The sequence below is a fragment of the Puma concolor genome, chromosome B4 (genome assembly GCF_028749965.1).
Source record: "Puma concolor isolate L17-30 chromosome B4, mPumCon1.1.hap2, whole genome shotgun sequence".
Lineage (NCBI taxonomy): Eukaryota > Metazoa > Chordata > Mammalia > Carnivora > Felidae > Puma > Puma concolor.
Window position 1 is genome coordinate 88078892 of NC_141673.1, and position 17649 is coordinate 88096540.

General features: G+C 41.8%; 2 pseudogenes across 1 annotated transcript in view; both read left to right on the forward strand.

The window, feature by feature from the left end:
• LOC112867685 (cationic amino acid transporter 3 pseudogene) overlaps positions 1 to 17649 on the forward strand; it is a 100880-nt pseudogene that overhangs the window by 47019 nt on the left and 36212 nt on the right. The gene's annotated exons all lie outside the window — the stretch shown is intronic.
• Positions 8832 to 10589, forward strand: LOC147579276 (cationic amino acid transporter 3 pseudogene; annotated as a pseudogene).

A 17649-nucleotide genomic window follows, 5' to 3' on the forward strand; every position in this document is an offset into this window, starting at 1 on the left:
CATCCATGTTGCTACAAAAGGCCATATTTCATTCTTTCTCATTGCCACATAGTACTCCATTGTGTATAGAAACCACAATTTCTTTATCCATTCATCAGTTGATGGACATTTAGGCTCTTTCCAAAATTTGGCTATTGTTGAGGGTGCTGCTATAAACAGTGGGGTACAAGTGCCCCTATGCATCAGTACTCCTGTGTCCCTTGGATAAATTCCTAGCAGTGCTATTGCTGGGTCATAGGGTAGGTCTATTCTTAATTTTTTGAGGAACCTCCACACTGTTTTCCAGAGTGACTGCACCAATTTGCATTCCCACCAACAGTGCAAGAGTGTTCCCATTTCTCCACATCCTCTCCAGCATCTATAGTCTCCTGATTTGTTCATTTTGGCCACTCTGACTGGCGTGAGGTGATATCTGAGTGTGGTTTTGATTTGTATTTCCCTGATGAGGAGTGACGTTGAGCATCTTTTCATGTGCCTGTTGGCCATCCAGATGTCTTCTTTAGAGAAGTGTCTATTCATGTTTTCTGCCCATTTCTTCACTGGGTTATTTGTTTTTCGGGTGTGGAGTTTGGTGAGCTCTTTATAGAGTTTGGATACTAGCCCTTTGTCCAATATGTCATTTGCAAATATCATTTCCCATTCCGTTGGTTGCCTTTTAGTTTTGTTGGTTGTTTCCTTTGGTGTGCAGAAGCTTTTTATCTTCATAAGGTCCCAGTAGTTCATTTTTGCTTTTAATTCCCTTGCCTTTGGGGATGTGTCAAGTAAGAAATTGCTGTGGCTGAGGTCAGAGAGGTCTTTTCCTGCTTTCTCCTCTAGGGTTTTTATGGTTTCCTGTCTCACATTCAGGTCCTTTATCCATTCTGAGTTTGTTTTTGTGAATGGTGTAATAAAGTGGTCTAGTTTCAATCTTCTGCATGTTGCTGTCCAGTTTTCCCAGCACCATTTGTTAAAGAGACTTTTTTCCATTGGATGTTCTTTCCTGCTTTGTCAAAGTTTAGTTGGCCACATGTTTGCGGGTCTAGTTCTGGGGTTTCTATTCTATTCCATTGGTCTATGTGTCTGTTTTTGTGCCAATACCATGCTGTCTTGATGATCACAGCTTTGTAGTAGAGAGAAAGTCTGGGATTGTGATACCTCGTGCTTTCGTCTTCTTCTTCAAAATTACTTTGGCTGTTTGGGGCCTTTTGTGGTTCCATATGAATTTTAGGATTGCTTGTTCTAGTTTCAACAAGACTGCTGGTCCAATTTTGATTGGGATTGCATTGAAGGTGTAGATAGCTTTGGGTAGTATTGACATTTTGACAATATTTATTCTTCCAATCCATGAGCACGGAATGTTTTTCCATTTCTTTATATCTTCTTCAATTTCCTTCATAAGCTTTCTATAGTTTTCAGCATACAGATCTTTTGCAAATTTGGTTAGATTTATTCCTAGGTATTTTATGCTTCTTGGTGCCATTGTGAATGGGATCAGTTTCTTTCTTTGTCTTTCTGTTGCTTCATTATTAGTGTATAAGAATGCAACTGATTTCTGTACATTGATTTTGTATCCTAAAACTTTGCTAAATTCACGTATCAGTTCTAGCAGACTTTTGGTGGAGTCTATTGGATTTTCCATGTATAATATCATGTCATCTGCAAAAAGCGAAAGCTTAACTTCATCGTTGCCAATTTTGATGCCTTTGATTTCCTTTTGTTGTCTGATTGCTGATGCTAGCACTTCCAGCACTATGTTAAACAACAGCGGTGAGAGTGGGCATCCCTGTCGTGTTCCTGATCTCAGGGAAAAAGTTCTCAGTTTTTCCCCATTGAGGATGATGTTAGCTGTGGGCTTTTCATAAATGGCTTTTATGATGTTTAAGTATGTTCCTTTTATCCTGACTTTCTCGAGGGGTTTTATTAAGAAACGTTGCTGAATTTTGTCAAAGGCCTTTTCTGCATCGACTGACAGGATCATATGGTTCTTATCTTTTCTTTTATTAATATGATGTATCACATTGATTGATTTGCGAATGTTGAACCAGCCCTGCATCCCAGGAATGAATCCCACTTGATCATGGTGAATAATTCTTTTTATATGCTGTTGAATTCGATTTGCTAGTATCTTATTGAGAACTTTTGCATCTATATTCATCAGGGATATTGACCTGTAGTTCTCTTTTTTTCCTGGGTCTCTGTCTGGTTTAGGAACCAAAGTAATACTGGCTTCATAGAATGAGTCTGGAAATTTTCCTTCCCTTTCTATTTCTTGGAACAGCTTGAGAAGGATAGGTATTATCTCTGATTTAAACATCTGGTAGAATTCCCCTGGGAAGCCATCTGGTCCTGGACTCTTATTTGTTGGGAGATTTTTGATAACTGATTCAATTTCTTCGCTGGTTATGTATCTGTTCAAGCTTTCTATTTCCTCCTGATTGAGTTTTGGAAGTGTGTGGTTGTTTAGGAATTTGTCCATTTCTTCCAGGTTGTCCAGTTTGTTGGCATATAATTTTTCATAGTATTCCCTGATAATTGTTTGTATCTCTGAGGGATTGGTTGCAATAATTCCATTTTCATTCATGATTTTATCTATTTAGGTCCTCTCCCTTTTCTTTTTGAGAAGCCTTGTTAGAGGTTTATCAATTTTGTTTATTTTTTCAAAAAACAACTCTTGGTTCGTTGATCTGCTCTACAGTTTTTTTAGATTCTATATTGTTTATTTCTGCTCTAATCTTTATTATTTCTTTTCTTCTGCCGGGTTTAGGCTGTCTTTGCTGTTCTGCTTCTATTTCCTTTAGGTGTGCCATTAGATTTTGTATTTGGGATTTTTCTTGTTTCTTGAGATAGGCCTGGATTGCAATGTATTTTCCTCTCAGGACTGCCTTCGCTGCATCCCAAAGCGTTTGGATTGTTGTATTTTCATTTTCGTTTGTTTCCATATGTTTTTTAATTTCTTCTCTAATTGCCTGGTTGACCCATTCATTCTTTAGTAGGGTGTTCTTTAACCTCCACGTTTTTGGAGGTTTTCCAGACTTTTTCCTGTGGTTGATTTCAAGCTTCATAGCATTGTGGTCTGAAAGTATGCATGGTATGATCTCAATTCTTGTATACTTATGAAGGGCTGTTTTGTGACCCAGTATGTGATCTATTTTGGAGAATGTTCCATGTGCACTGGAGAAGAAAGTATATTCTGTTGCTCTGGGATGCAGAGTTCTAAATATATCTGTCAAGTCCATCTGATCCAATGTCTCATTCAGGGCCCTTGTTTCTTTATTGACAGTGTGTCTAGATGATCTATCCATTTCTGTAAGTGGAATATTAAAGTCCCCTGCAATTACCACATTCTTGTCAATAAGGTCGCTTATGTTTGTGAGTAATTGTTTTTTATATATGGGGGCTCCTATATTTGGTGCATAGACATTTATAATTGTTAGCTCTTCCTGATGGATAGACCCTGTGATTATTATATAATGCCCTTCTTCATCTCTTGTTATAGCCTTTAATTTAAAGTCTAGTTTGTCTGATATAAGTATGGCTACTCCAGCTTTCTTTTGACTTCCAGTGGCATGATAAATAGTTCTCCATCCCCTCAGTCTCAATCTGAAGGTGTCCTCAGGTCTAAAATGAGTCTCTTGTAGACAGCAAATAGATGGGTCTTGTTTTTTTTTTATCCATTCTGATACCCTATGTCTTTTGGTTGGTGCATTTAGTCCATTTACATTCAGTGTTATCATAGAAAGATATGGGTTTAGAGTCATTGTGATGTCCGTAGGTTTCATGCTTGCACTGATGTCTCTGGTACTCTTCTCACAGGATCCCCCTTAGGATTTCTTGTATGGCTGGTTTAGTGGTGACGAATTCCTTCAGTTTTTGTTTGTTTGGGAAGACCTTTATCTCTCCTTCTATTCTAAATGACAGACTTGGTGGATAAAGGATTCTTGGCTGCATATTTTTTCTGTTCATCACATTGAGGATCTCCTACCATTCCTTTCTGGCCTGCCAAGTTTCAGTAGAGAGATCAGTCACGAGTCTTATACGCCTCCCTTTATATGTTAGAGAACGTTTATCTCTAGCTGCTTTCAGAATTTTTTCTTTATCCTTGTATTTTGCCAGTTTCACTATGATATGTCATGCAGAAGATTGATTCAAGTTATGTCGGAAGGGAGTTCTCTGGGTCTCTTGGATTTCAGTGCCTTTTTCCTTCCTCAGAACAGGGAAGTTTTCAGCTATGATTTCTTCAAGTACACCTTCAGCACCTTTCCCTCTCTCTTCCTCCTCTGGAATACCAATTATGTGTAGATTATTTCCCTTTAGTGCATCACTTAGTTCTCTAATTTTCCCCTCATACTCCTGGATTTTTAAATCTCTTTCTCAGCTTCTTTTTCCATAATTTTATCTTCTAGTTCACCTATTCTCTCCTCTGCCTCTTCAATCCGAGGTGTGGCTGTCTCCAATTTATTTTGCAGCTCATTGATAGCATTTTTTAGCTCCTCCTGGCTGTTCCTTAGTCCCTTGATCTCTGTAGCAATAGATTCTCTGCTGTCCTTTATACTGTTTTCAAACCCAGCGATTAATTTTATGACTATTTTTCTAAATTCACTTCCTGTTACATTGTGTAAATCGTTTTTGATCAGTTCGTTAGCTGTTGTTATTTCCTGTACATTTTTTTGAGGGGAATTCTTCCGTTTTGTCATTTTGGATAGTCTCTGGAGTGGTGCGGAACTGCGGGGCACTTCCCCTGTCTGTCTTGAATAACTTGTGTTGGTGCGCAGGGTCGCAGTCAGACCTGATGTCTGCCCCCAGCCCACCGCTGGAGCCACAGTCAGACTGGTGTGTACCTTCTCTTCCCCTCTCCTAGGGACGGGATTCACTGTGGGGTGGCGTGGCCCATCTGGGCTACTTGCACACTGCCAGACTTGTGGTGCTGGGGATCTGGCGTATTAGCTGGGGTGGATTGGCAAGGTGCACAGGAGCGGGAGGGGCAGGCTCAGCTCATTTTGCCTGTTGGTCAGCTTCGGGGGGGGGGGCCTGTGGCACGGGGAGGGAGTCAGACCCGCTGGAGGGATGGATCCACAGAAGCACGGTGTTGAGTGTTTGTGAGGTGCAAGCAAGTTCCCTGGCAGGAACTGGTTCCCTTTAGGATTTTGGCTGGGGGATGGGTGAGGGAGATGGCACTGGCGAGTGCCTTTGTTCCCCGCCAAGCTGAGCTCTGTTGTCCGGGGCTCAACATCTTTCCCTCCCGTTGTCCTCCAGCCCTCCCGTTCTCCGAGAAGAGCTATTAGGTTATAACCTTCCAGATGTCAAGTTCCGCTTGCTGTCAGAACACACTCCATCCGGCTCCTCCACTTTTGCAAGCCAGACTCGGGGGCTCTGCTTGGCCGCCGGCCGCCCCTCCAACCCGGCTCCCTCCTGCCAGTCCGTGTAGTGCGCACCGCCTCTCCGCCCTTCCTACCCTCTTCTGTGGGTCTCTCATCTGCGTTTGGCTCTGGAGACTCCGTTCTGCTAGTCTTCTGGGGTTTTCTGGGTTATGTAGGCAGGTGTAGGTGGAATCTAAGTGATGAACAGGACGCGGTGAGCCCAGCGTCCTACTATGCCGCCATCTTCCCAGGATCCCTCCAGGGTTGCATTTTCTTGATGCCTGGACTAACCCAGTAAGCCTAGGAACTCCAAGTGTTTAACACCATGTAGGGAGCTGTCTAATTAGGGTACTTAGCATTTCAAGACAAAACATATGGAATAAAGCTGTTTTCATTGTCTCATGAGGGTGAGCTAATAGGTTCAAATTTTAGTGTATGATTTTGGGGCTAGACATTTTATAAAGATGAATTGATTTTTAAAGTTTGGGAATTTGGATCAGATTTTAATATTAAACATTAGATAGATTATATTAATTACATATTTTTTGGTAGGCACAGAGCTAACTACTTTATAGACATCATTTCTCTTATGTCTCAGAATTACCCTATGAGGTACTTTTACCCTCATTTGACTGTTACTGAAGCTAAAGCACCAAGAGGGTAACTAATTTGTGTGGAGTACCTGGTATAAGGTTGAATTCCAAATTGAACATGAACCATGTATCAGCAAAGCCTTACTCCTATCTGCTAAACTGTGCTGCATTCCCATAAAGGAAGCTTTTATAATCTCTTCTCTTTGAAATTGAGGACAATTTCTTGTCATTTGAGTGGTTTAGAGCAGCCATGGGAAGGAAAGAGCTAGTGGACAAGAATCTCCAGAGGGACAAGATATGAAGTATGAAAGTGTTCCCCAGTGTCTTCATTATCCCTCCCTCTGTCCCCTGAAGTGAGAACCTCTGCCTTAGGAAATCCCACCTAGATTACAGGGCCTGAGCATGATGCCTTCAAAAAATTTGACAATTCTTTGTCACCCTGTGTGGCTTATACCTGCCATGCATGACGTGAGGTAAAGGGTTCATCAGTTTGTTTTTCCTTCACACTTTTCATTTTGCTTGTCTTCTACCAGGAAGGTATTACAATTTATATCTTTACCTAAATCCGTATTATAAGCATCGTTTGGCTACAAAGTATGCATCTTCAAAGTCACTTAAATAGGAATTCTGGATTATGTTCTCTTTTCAGTTTCTATTCTCAGTTTGTATATTTGTTCAAGTATTTATTGAGCAGGTAACTAACACTTTGATTAGGACACAGACAGCTGAGCTGTAATTCTGATACACTAGGATAAATGGCACATGGGGAAGCCCAGGTGCTATGAGAGCACACAGGAATGTCAGCATAAAGGTCAGGGGAGGCTTTCTGGGGAAGAAACTTCTGAGCTTGGAACTGACAGAAAAGTGGGGGTTAGCTAAGTGAAGGGACAAGAAAGCATTAGAGACAGGTAACAGGATGAGTGTGGAATTTCATAGCTGGAGCAGGAACTGGATAGGGTATGAGGCTGGAGGAATCAGCACAGGCCAGATGATGAAGGAAGGAAAGAAGGAAGGAAAGAAGGAAGGATGGAAGGAAGGAAGGAAGGAAGGAAGGAAGGAAGGAAGGAAGGACTACGAAGGAAGAACTATGAAGGAAGTGCAGTGGAAACCACTGATGGGTTTGAAGCCTGGGGGTGGTTGGGGGACACGTCAATGACCTTTATAGTGTAGCAAGATTCCATGAGTTAAGTATTGACTCTGTCTATGTTGTGTGCTTGTTAGTAAATCATAACCTTGGAACTGGTGGGTGGCAAATAAGGAGTCTAGATGGATTTGTACACAGAAGCTTTGACCCATAACATTAGGATTCCTTTTGCTAATCTGTAGAGAAGACTGATCAATTTTTATTTGGTCTTTCTGCCTTTAAAAACCTCTGATAACATTTCCTAAAATTCTCTCAAAACCAAAGCCTGAATAGTAGGAGAGTGGGGGCTGCCTGACTTTGTTTTCTCTTTTCTCCACTACTCATTTCTGGGGCATTGCTGTGAATTGTTCACCACAGTCTTGCTCTGTTTGATGGAGGGGGCCATTTGAATAGCAGCAGTGGAAGAAGGGGAAGGAGGAACCGCATGTAGGGCTCCTTGATTAAAAAAAAATGTATTTGGCCTATAAAGACCATGGTTTGAGCAAGTGAAAAATAACTATAGTGGAAAATTAATAGGGAGTTACAAGTTAGTGTTTTAATATAAGCTCACAGAGCAGGGCAGGGTCTTCAGGTGGATGGCCCTTGACATCACAGATGGCCCAGGGTGTTTATAGAGCACAGTGTGGCCAGTGAGGAGACTGTCTGAAGAAGTGAGCTCACCTTCTTTCCCTGGAACCCAGAGAGCAATGAGACAGAAGGAATTGTTTTGGTTGTGATCTACTGAGCTAGGTGACTTACTTCTTTCCTTCCTATCATACTCTCATAACTGTGGACATTAGAAACTGTAGTAAATTTTGCCTGATCGCTTTGGGTGAGGTTTACTGAATGTCAGAATTCACAAAATGGCCTTTCTGGCTCTTGTCCGTTAGTAATGGACACTTGGTTGGTGTATGCACCTATTTCTCCAGTGTTTTCTCACCAGACAGCCTGGTTTCTCTAGTTCTTGCAGGTAGTTATGAAAGCCCTGCCTCTTTCTCCCTCTTCCTCTCTTCTCACATTGCCCCTTGTGGGCCTAGATGGGTAAAGGGAAGGGTTGGACCTTCTTTGCCTTTAGTACAGCTAAATGGATGATGCAGAATGAGGAGAAAGGCAGCCACTTGACCTTGGGAACTGATTTGGGGGCAAAGAATTTTAAGACAGTGGGACCAATATTTGTATTTTAAACTCAGATGATATTTAAGAAATGGTTCTGTAACTGCAACAAGGTCCTCTAGTTCGTGAATTAATGTATCATAACTTACGCTCAAGCAACACACAAACATCCCATGTGTGAATTATTGCACAAGAAAGTCATGCCCTATTGTGCCCTGCAGCTCAATTAGTACATGAAGCTACATGAGTTAGATGAACCCAAAGAGGATTTTATCAGGTGGTGTGTAAAAGGAGAATGTTGGGAGATATTTGACACTTTTCTGAGGGGACAGGGGAGAATAGGGTTTATTTTTTATGATCTTATGTTTCCGTTTCTGTGATACTTGTGCTACAACAGGTGACATGGGACTTCTGAGGTTTGGTTATGAACTTTCATTATTTGGTTGAACACCATTGTTCAGTAAATATTTATTGTTTATTTAGGATTTATGAAGGGCTATCACATACCAGATGAAATACAAAGCAGGAGCTTTGAAGGCTGAGTAATGGCCCTTGACAGCCCCAACTCAACTTGGCTTAATTCAGCCTTACCGAACCAGATCCCACTCTGCTCCCTGGACTTGCTGTAGCTCTCTGATCCTGGAATCCTCTTCAGTTCCAGCTAGAATGCTGCATCAGACACTTCGTAGATTTGGTCACAAACTGGTATGCAAACTGAGGCTGAAGGAACCAGTGGCTGAGGATGACCCACAGAGAACACTGAACACTCTGGATTTAGTGGCCCTGGGTGTGGGCAGCACAGTGGGTGTAGGTGTGTATGTCCTGGTTGGTGAGGTGGTCAGCAATCAAGCAGGACCATCTTTTGTGATATGCATTTTGGTGGCTGGCCTATCTTCTGTGTTGAATGGGCTGTGCTATGCAGAGATTAGTGCCCGTATTTCCCAATCTGGCTCTGCATATCTCTACAGCTTTGTCACTATAGGTGAAATCTGCGCTTTCATCAGTGGCTGGAACCTCATCCTCTCCTTTGTTGCTGAGAGAGCCATTGTGTTCAGCACATGGATCTTAACTTTTGAGAACCTGCGTGGGAACCGCCTCTCTCAGACTGTGCAAGAGAGCATCTCAGCACATGTTCCCCCTGTCCTTACAGAATATCTAGAATTCTCTGCCCTGGGTTTTGTGTTGTTGTTCATGGAATTCAGGAATATTTGGTATTTCAGGTCATTTTCGACTTCCACACCTGCCAAAGTGGTCATATTGGTGAAACTTTTGGCTCTCAGCTTTGTCATAACCTCTGGCTTCATTAAGGGGGACCTGAACAACTGGAAGCTCACAGAAGCGGACTATGTAAAGGCTGGACTCAATGACACCTCTACACTGGGCCCTCTGGGCGATGGAGGATTTGTGCCTTTTGGCTTCAAGGGGATTCTCCGTGGAGCAGCTACCTGTTACTATGCATTTATAGGTTTTGACTATATTGTTACCAAAGTTGAAAACGCCCAGAATCCCCAGCGTTCCATCCCCATGGGCATTATGGTTTCACTGTTCATCTGCTTTTTGTTGTATTTTGGTGTCTCTTCAGCACTTACGCTTATGGTACCTTACTACCAGGTCCAACCTGGGAGCACCTTGCCTGAGGTATTTCTCCATATTGGCTGGGTCCCTGCCTACTACGTGGTAGCTTTTGCATTCCTGTGCATTCTTTCTGCCAGTCTTTCACGCTTTGTGAGGCCGATATATCGGGTATTATACATGATGGCAAAGGATGGCCTCCTGTTCCGTTTCCTTATCCATATCTCTTACTTCCAATATGCTGTTATCATGAACATTGTGATTGTTGGACCTATTGCAGCCATTATATTCTTCTTTGGAGTCACTGATCTCTTGGACCTAAGTGTAGTTGGGTCACTGATTTCTCGCTCCCTCGTTGCTCTTTGTGTTCTCATCCTCAGGTACCAGCCTGAGGAAAATGAAGCAGAGGTGCAAGAGGAGGATGTATCTGCAGCAGAGAAGCTGACTCTACAACGACTACTTTTTCCAGGCAGTCCCACCCCCACTCCACTCTCTGGCTGGGTTGTCCGTGTTTGCTCCTCACTGCTTGTTCTGCTGCTCACTCTTCTTTGCCTGGTGCTGACTCAGGGGCCAGTTCTGCTTTCTGGAGACCCAGTGTGGATTTCAGTGGTTGTAGTGCTCCTGGTGCTCATCACTGGGCTCACTGGGGTCATCTAGAGACAGCCTCAGATCTCCAGTTCCCTTCACTTTAAGGTCCCTGCTCTGCCTCTCCTCCCACTACTGAGCTTCTTTGTGAATGTTTGCCTTATGATGCAGATGACAGCTGCCACCTGGGTGTCATTTGGTGTCTGGATGCTGATTGGGCTTGCTCTCTACTTCAGCTATGGGATCCAGTGCAGCTTGGTCGCCTAACTTCACTTAAGTTAGGGCCAAAACTGTAGACCTTGAATTCAGCAGTGTGTGTACACATTTGGCTTGACATCATCACACCTGAATGCAGTCTGGTCCCCCTGAACAACAATGGAGAGTACTCTTGAATACACGGAAACCTAGGCCTCCCATGGCATATTGGTGGGGGAAAGTTAATAGAGTTCTGTATTTAATGTGGAGTAAAGAATGCACTCTGCTCATACTTCTTTTTCTTTTTCTTTTCCTTTTCCTTTTCTCTTTCTTTTTCTTTTTCTTTTTCTTTTTCTTTTTCTTTTCCTTTCCTTTTCCTTTTGACTTGTCTACTTGAATTGTGTCTGTAGTTGCTTACTGGATTTAAAATAGTATTATAAAAAGAAACTAGAAAAAAATTTATTTCCTTGTTTAAATATCTACTAGCTGTGGGGTACTTGTCTGGCTCAATCAGTAGAGCATGCAATTCTTCCTCTCAGGGTGGTAACTTTGAGCCCCACATGTGTGTAGAGATTATTTTAAAAATAACCAGTAGCAGAATTACTAGATCATAGTTACTTTTATTTTTAACTGTTTGAGAAACCTCTATACTATTTACTGTATTGGCTCCACCAACTGACATTCCCACCAAGAGTACATGAAGGTTCCTTTTTTCCATATCCTGGACAATACTTGCTTATCTTTTATTTTATTTTATTTCATTTTATTTTATTTTTTAATTTAATTTAATTTTTTTATTAAAAAAATTTTTAACGTTTTATTTATTTTTGAGACAGAGAGAGACAGAGCAGGAATGGGGGAGGGTCAGAGAGAGGGAGACAAAGAATCTGAAACAGCCTCCAGGCTCTGAGCTGTCAGCACAGAGCCTGACGCGGGGCTCGAACTCACGGACCGTGAGATCATGACCTGAGCCGAAGTCGGCCACTTAACCGACTGAACCACCCAGGCGCCCCTTTAATTTAATTTTTTACTTTTTAAAATTTAGATCCAAATTAGCATATAGTACAACAATGACTTCAGGAGTAGATTCTTTAGTGCCACTTACCCATTTAGCTCATCACCCCTCCCACAACACCTCCAGTAACCCTCAGTTTGTTCTTCATATTTATGAGTCTCTTCTGTTTTGCCCCCTCCCTGTTTTTATATTATTTTTGTTTCCCTTCCCTTATGTTCATCTGTTTTGTCTCTTAAAGTCCTCATATGAGTGAAGTCATATGATATCTCTCTTTCTCTGACTGACTAATTTCACTTAGTATAATACCCTCCAGTTCCATCCATGTAGTTGCAAGTGGCAAGATTTCATTCTTTTTGATTGCCAAGTAATACTCCATTGTGTATATATATATATATATATATATATATATATATATATATATATATATATATACACCACATCTTCTTTACCCATTCATCCATCCATGGACATTTGGGCTCTTTCCATACTTTAGCTATTGTCCATAGTGCTGCTATAAATGTATATATATATATACCACATCTTCTTTATCCATTCATCCATCCATGGACATTTGGGCTCTTTCCATACTTTAGCTATTGTCCATAGTGCTGCTATAAACGTGGGGGTGCATGTGTCCCTTCTAAACAGCACACCTGTATCCCGTGGATAAATGTCTATTAGTGCAATTTCTGGGTCATAGGGAAGTTCTATTTTTAGTTTTTTGAGGAACCTCCATACTGTTTTCCAGAGTGACTGCACCAGCTTGCATTCCCACCAACAATGCAAAAGAGATCCTCTTTCTCCGCATCCTCACCAACATCTGTTGCTCCCTGAGTGGTTAATGTTAGCCATTCTGACAGGTGTGAGGTGGTATCTCATTGTGGGTTTGATTTGTATTTCCCTGATGATGAGTGATGTTGAGCATTTTTTCATGGGTCGATTGGCCATCTGGATGTCTTCTTTGGAGAAGTGTCGATTCATGTCTTTTCCCCATGTCTTCACTGGATTATTTGTTTTGCGGGTGTTAAGTTTGATAAGTTCTTTATAGATTTTGGATACTAACCCTTTATCTGATATGTCATTTGCAAATATTTTCTCCCATTCTGTCAGTTGCCTTTTAGTTTTGCTGATTGTTTCCTTCACTGTGCAGAAGCTTTTTATTTTGATGAAGTCCCAATAATTCATTTTTGCTTTTGTTTCCCTGGCCTCCCGAGACGTGTTGAGTAAGAAGTTGCTGCAGCCAAGATCAAAGAGTTTTTTGCCTGCTTTCTCCTCGAGGATTTTGATGGCTTCATGTCTTACATTGATGTCTTTCACACATTTTGAGTTTATCTTTGTGTATGGTGTAAGAAAGCAGTCCAGGTTCATTCTTCTGTGTGTCGCTGTCCAGATCTCCCAGAACCACTTGCTGAAGAAACTATCTTTATTCCATTGGATATTCTTTCTTGCTTTGTCAAAGATTGGTTGGCCATACATTTGTGGGCCCATTTCTGGGTTCTCTATTCTGTTCCATTGATCTGAGTGTCTGTTATTGTGCCAGTACGATACAGTCTTGATGATTACAGCTTTGTAGTGTAGCTTGAAGTCTGGGATTGTGATGCCTCCTACTTTGGTTTTCTTTTTCAATATCGCTTTGGGTATTTGGCATCTTTTCTGGCTCCATACAAATTTTAGAGTTATTTGTTCTAGCTCTGTGAAGAATGCTGGTGTTACTTTGATAGGGATTGAATATGTAGATTGCTTTGGGAAAAATTGACATTTTAACAATATTTGTTCTTCCTATCCAGGAACATGGAGTCTTTTTCCTGTGTGTGTGTGTGTGTGTGTGTGTGTGTGTGTGTGTGTGTGTTCTTCAATTTCTTTCATAAGGTTTCTATACTTTTCAGTGTATAGATTTTTCACCTCTTTGGTTAGATTTATTCCTAGGTATTTTATGTGTGTGTGTATTTTTTTTTGTGTGTGTGCAACTGTAAATGGGATCAATTATTTGATTTCTTTTTCTGTTGCTTCATTGTTGGTGTATAGGAACGCAACCGATTTCTGTGTGTTGATTTTATATCCTGCAACTTTGCTGAATTCATGAATCAGTTCTAGCAGATTTTTGGTGGCATCTTTTGGGTTTTCCGTATAGAGTATCATGTCATCTGTGAAAAGTGAAAGTTTGACCCCCTCCTGGCCAATTTGTATGCCTTTTATTTATTTGTGTTGTCTGATCACAGAGGCTAAAACTTCCAATACTATGTTGAATATCAGTGGTGAAAGTGGCCATCCCTGTCTTGTCCCTAATCTTAGGGGAAAGCTCTCAGCATTTCCCCATTGAGGATGATATTAGCGTTGGGTATTTCAGATATTACTGTTATGATCTTGAGGTATGATACTTCTATACTTGCTTTCTTGAGTTTTTTTTTTTTAATCAATAAATGATGTTGTATTTTGTCAAATGCTTTCTCTGCATCTATTGAGAGGATCATGTGGCCTTGTCTTTTCTTTTATTGATGTGATGTATCACATTGAATGTTTTGTGGATATTAAACCAGGCTTTCATCTCAGGTATAAATCCCACTTGGTCATGGTGAATAATTTGTTTAATGTATTGTTGTATCTGGTTGGCTAATATCTTGTTGAGGATTTTTATGTCCATGTTCATCAGGGAAATTGGACTATAGTTCTCTTTTTCAGTGGGGTCTTTGTCTGGTTTTGGAATCAAGGTAATGCTGGCTTCATAGAAAGAGTTTGGACGTTTTCCTTCCATTTCTATTTTTTGGAACAGCTTCAAGAGAAGAGGTGTTAACTCTTCCTTAAATCTTTGGTAGAATTCCCCTAGAAAGCCATCTGGCCCTGGACTCGTGATTTTTGGGAGATTTTTGATTACTAATTCGATTTCTTTACTGGATATGGGTCTCTTCAAATTTTATGTTTCTTTCTGTTTCAGTTGTGGTAGTGTATATGTTTCTAGGAACTTGTCCATTTCTTCCAGATTGCCCATTTTATTGGCCTATAATTACTCATAATATTCTCTTATTATTGTTTTTATTTCTGCTGTGTTGGTTGTGATCTCTCCTCTTTCATTCTTTATTTTATTTATTTGGGTCCTTTCCTTTTTCTTTTTGATCAATCTGGCTAGTGGTTTATCAATTTTGTTAACTCTTTCAAAGAACCAGCTTCTGGTTTCATTGATCTGTTCTACTTTTTTTTTTTTTTTTTTTGATAGAATTGATTTCTGCTCTAATCTTTGTTATTTCCTGCCTTCTGCTGGTTTGGGGTTTTATTTGCTCTTCTTTTTCCAGCTCCATAAGGCGTAAGGTTGGGTTATGTATCTGACCTTTCTTCCTTCTTTAGAAAGGCCTGGATTGCTATATACTTCCCTCTTATGACTACCTTTGGTGGATCCCAGAGGTTTTGGGCTGTGGTGTTTTATCATTTTCATCAGCTTCCATGTACTTTTTCATTCCCTCTTTGACTTCTTGGTTAGCCCATTCATTCTTTAGTAGGATGTTCTTTAGTCTCCAAGTATTTGTTACCTTTCCAATTTTTTCTTGTGGTTGATTTCCAGTTTCATAGCGTTGTGGTCTGAAAATAAACATGGTATTTTTTCCTGCTCTTTCTTTTGGGGTGCATTCCTTTGTTTCATCATTTTGAAGGAAGAAAATAATAAGGTAAAAAATAAAATTATAAAATTAAAAACAGCACAAAAAAAAAAAACGAATCAAATAAATGATGCTAGATCCTAGGTGTGTTTTGATCTGGTTGTTAAAATGAGCTTGATAGATTAGAGAGAAAAGGTGGGGGAGAAAAAAAATAAAAAGTTTGAAAATTTGAAAAAATGACTACAATGAAATAGAATAAAATGAAATGATGGAAGTAAAATAGAATTTGAAAAATTTACCAAAAAGTAAAAAATATAGTAGAAGAAATTAAAGAGAAATATTTTTAATAAAAATTCAAAATAAAAATAAAGTTTTTCTTTCTGTATTCAAGAAAAAGAAAAGAAACGAAAAAGAAAAAGAAAAAAGAAAACTGAATAGATGGACCAGAGAACAAACTGAAATAAAATGGAAATTACGTCTTTTTCTCCTAGAAGTCAAACTATGAAGTACCTTATCGTCCATAAACTAAGCAGGAGAGACTTGTGGTGTTCTTGAAGAGGGACGGTGGCCCAATTGGGTGGGACTCTGTTCCCTATTAGATGGCACTGCTTAGCTTACTGCAGTGGATTGTTGTGGCCCTTTTAGGTGTGTATGTGCATGCGTGGAAGAAGTGAAGATGGCATCACCCACCTACCTAGTCTCTAGTAAAGAAGCTCTGTTCTCCCTGATCAGCAATTGCACACCTGTCCTTTGTCTCCAGCTTCCTTCCACTCCCCGTTTTTACACTGTCCATGACCAAGCCCCAGGCAACACCACTCTCCTGAGTTTTATCTCAGATGCGGCTGTTTTTCTAACCCCTCTCTTCTGAAGGACTGCGGCTTTGACCCACTCAGACCTTCTGGGGGAGTGACTCACTGAGCAATGGCCGGGTGCTAACCACACCCAGGAATGTTCACGGGACTGTCCTGCTGCTGATGGCCAGAGACTGTGGCTGGGTGCCAGCCCTTCCCAGAAAAAGTTCATAGGATCATGTAGCAGCAGCATTTCAGGGATTATGGAAAATCACAACACACATCTGACACCAGGCTTCATCCTTAATGAACTTGTTCCAGCAACAGTGAATGTGGTTGTTCTCCTAGGTCCACTGGGGACCTTTGCCTGGGGGGAGGCCACACAACTTCTATTAGACATCCTCCCAGCAGGGGATCCACCTCTCCCTGTGTGGTCTGAAGACCCCTGGACTTCACTCTGCTCCTGGGGATTCACCCTTCTCACCAGAGCACCACCAGGTATCCAGCTGTGGAGTTTCAGACTCTGCACTCCCTCTGTTTATAGAGTCTCTATAGAGAGGGAATTTAAACCCTCTCCTTTGTCCCTTTTTAGTTCAGTCCCTGTGGCTATTTCCACTTTCCCACTGTCTCTCCAGCTGCTTTTGGGGGAGGGATTCCCATATTTTCCACCCACCCTTCTCTATCCTCTCTCCACAAGCAAAACAGCTCCCTGTTCTTCTTGGCCTCTCTCTCCACCAGTTCACCTCTCAGTGCTGTGTACCTGCTGAGTTCTGTGGTTCAGGTTGTGCAGAATTTTGTGCTAATCCTCAAGTCAGTTTTCTAGGTGTGCAGGTTGGCTTAGTGTTGATCTGGCTGTATTTCATGGATGCAAGAAATACTTCCTTGCTGTTTTGCCATCTTGGCTCCGACTCCCCACATGGGAAACATTTCAAGAGCCATGTGTGGATCACATGACTGCTGATGTGATCCTGAGGGAGAAGCTCTTCCACAGTGGGAGAAGTTGCAGGGCTCATACACTGCGCAATCTTGTCCTGTATGCACACGTGGTAGCTCCCTGGGTCCATGCACTTACAGTGCTGCAGGCACGTTGTATATGGGTAGGTCTCCTCTTCTGAAGCCACAGCTTGTCTTGGCTCAGGTTGGAGACGTCATGGAGGCCTTGCCATGCATGTCACAGGTGTGCTTCTCCTGGATGTGCTTTCTACAGTATGTCCAGGTTACCCTCTACCCGACGACCAGGGTCTTTCCCTCCCCCGCCAGCTCACTCAACTGGAGACACTCAGGGGATGCAGGGGCACCACCGTGGGCATCTCCATAGCACCCGAGGAGTGCTGGCTACCGACCTTGGCTCGTGTGTGGATGGCCTGATGCCTCAGGATGTAGTAGCCATCTGGAACTCCTTGGCACAAGGGCACATGTTTAGGACCCCTTGCTCTTTGTCCTCTCCCAGGCAGGTGTGACCCAGGCCACAGAGACCATTGAGATTGGGGCTAACATGGCAGTAGCATGGCTGTGGTGATTGTGTCCGCAGAGACAAAGGTGTGGCCTGGGCATGTGGCACCAACACTGGTGGGGGCAGGGGCGGGGACTTCAGTGTGGCTGTGTCCATTGTCAAGCGGGAAGCCTGGACAGGGATGCAACAGCAAGGGCAGCAGTGGTGGGGCAGACTCCTGGGTGGCAGTGAGAATCCAGAGCATGTGCACCTGGAGGAGCCCGGCCGCAGGGACTGGTGCCTGGCT